The following is a 2,659-nucleotide window of genomic DNA, read 5'->3' as shown; positions in this document are numbered from 1 at the left end:
GGTTAAATATCTTTCCCAGAGTCGAAAAGCTGTTTGGGGACTCACACCTAAGTCTCCGACGTCCTGTGCTCATCCCACCGTCACTAGCTGCTTGTGTACAAAACCAAGTGGCAGGCCTATACCCAATTAACCTCGTTAGCTCTTCTACGTATTGCTCATATGATTTTTCTTTTCTATCTATGAAGTCTTTCAACAGGGAAAATGGATCACAGAAAGATTAATTCATCTGAAGTCAGAAGGTCTGATTTTTTTAGTCTAACCAGCTGCAAAAGTCACTAAACACAGCTGATCTTCAGTTCCCCCATCTATAAAGCTAATTCTTAAGATTTATTATATCTCCAATGTGTGTGAATTATATTTATAAAAACGGTATTGCTAAGAAGTAAGAGGTCGTCAGGCTATATGACTTATAAGGCTCAGTGCTAATCTGGGTTTTATTAATCTCTAAGTATCTTAAAATGGAGTGCCAGCAGACTCTCTAAAGACTTAATGCCTGAAGCTTTTCAGCCGGAACTGCCATCTTTCAGTAACTGGCCAAAATGACCAACACAAAGGGAAAGAGGAGGGGTACCCGCTACATGTTCTCTAGGCCTTTTAGAAAACATGGAGCTGTTCCTTTGGCCACATACATGCGAATCTACAAGAAGGGTGATATTGTGGATATCAAGGGAATGGGGACTGTTCACAAAGGAACACCCCACAAACGCTATGACGGCAAAACTGGGAGAGTCCACAGTTACCCCGCATGCTGCTGGCTTCGCTGTAAACAGACAAGTTGAAGGCAAGATTCTTGCCAAGAGAATTAACGTGCCTATCGAGCATATTAAGCACTCTAAGAGCCGAGATAGCGTCCTGAAATGTGTGAAGGAAAGTGATCAGAAAAAGAAGGAAGCCAAAGCGAAAGGAACCTGGGTTCAGCTGAAGCGCCAGCTTGCTCCACCCAGAGAAGCACATTTCGTGAGGACCAATGGAGAGGAACCCGAGCTGTTGGCGCCCATTCCCTATGAATTCATGGCCTGATGGGTGTAATAATAAAGACCTGGACCGCACAAGTATTTCTCTTAACTGAGTAGAGGTGTTGTGTCCAAATTCAGTGGGTGATGTCTTTTCAAATGTAGTGTTTTTTCTTCCTGAAAGATGTAAGATAGTTTGTTGTGCAGTATGCTCCATTTTTTAATAAACCGCCAGATATTATTTATTTTTAAAAAAGACTTAATGCCTGAAATACTTTCTGAAAAAAATGGTAGAATTAATAAACTAATAAGAATCTCAAGCCAGCCAATAAACAACAATCAAGATCCATTCTGGAGCTCTGGGGAATTTCAAATTCTAAGGCCACTTATTGTTTATTGTACTCATATATATAGGCGCTTGCCAGGTGGCCCAATGGTAAAGAATGCATTCCAATGAAGGAGACACAGTTCAATGCTGGTAGGGAAGATCCCCTGGAGAAAGAAAATGGCAACCCACTCCAGTATTCTTGCCTGAGAAATCCCAAGGACAGAAGAGCCTGGAAGGATACAGTCCATGGAGTCACAAAAGAGTTTCACATGACTTAGTGACTAAACAACAACAATTCATATATACATTAGTATATATTACATGAATAAGTCCAAAATGCCACTAAACTCTTGTAGTTTAGAATTCTAAAACTACATCAAAACAAATCTGAATCTATTAGTAATTCTTAATTTTGCCAAGTCATGAATTTAAATTGCACATATGCTCACCCAACTGTGAGAGCAAGTTACTTAGGTAGCATGTTTAACCCCACACTCATCTAAAATCAACTCTTTTTGCATATGTAAATAAGAGCTTCTTTATAAGGAAAACCATATTCTAAGCTGGTATTGAAAAATTTACAGTTATCAAGAATATATCTGGTGCTAATGTAGAGTTCCATTTATTGAGTAAATTTTACCACTGCCTTTTGCATGATATGGAATAGAAAAGAAATAGGAAGCTATACCAAGACTAACAAATATGGAGGATCCATACAGATACGCTACAAAATTTCTTATTAGGAAGGTTAGTGGTAGTGATAGTAAGAATAACAACTATCCCCCCAGAGGAAAGAAAAACATATTAGAGGTTCGAATGTAAATATGCCTCTTCGTATTGAAATTCACTCAGTTACCTACCACCTTCCATGCTCTCCATGTCTCTTGTTGATAAGATCCTCTCTCTCTCTCTCTCTCTCTCTCTCTCTCTCTATATATATATATATATATATATATATATATATATATATTCTCCATTTATTTCTCTAAATACCATTTTTCCACTGTTTAAAAAAATGTTCTGAATTCATCCTTCTTTACAGGCATTACACCTATTTCACCCTTAACTTCCGAGTTAACCTTCTGGCTCCAGCTAATCTGAGGACTTAAACTTTGTGTTCTCCAGAGAAAATGACTGAATCAATTTCTACCAAACCAACATGAGTTTAAAAGGGATTTGGTACACTCCTGATTACCCATGGCCATTTCCAGATCATTGGTATTCCACCTTTCAGTCAAACTCATTGTCCTTTGAAACTAATGACATTTCCCCTCACCCTGCACTCACCATCAACTTACACCATCTTAAGAATTCCTTAATTCTATGAAGTCTCTAGATTATTTGGTGCAGTTTTTCTTTCTACCCTAATTCTTGCTTT

General features: G+C 38.3%; 1 pseudogene; it reads left to right on the top strand.

Moving 5' to 3' along the window:
- Positions 1–539: 539 nt before the first annotated feature.
- On the top strand, positions 540–1,020 carry LOC136169034 (large ribosomal subunit protein eL21-like; annotated as a pseudogene).
- Positions 1,021–2,659: the final 1,639 nt, after the last annotated feature.

This window comes from Muntiacus reevesi, chromosome 5 (genome assembly GCF_963930625.1).
Source record: "Muntiacus reevesi chromosome 5, mMunRee1.1, whole genome shotgun sequence".
NCBI lineage: Eukaryota > Metazoa > Chordata > Mammalia > Artiodactyla > Cervidae > Muntiacus > Muntiacus reevesi.
This window is presented reverse-complemented; position numbering and strand designations above follow the sequence as displayed.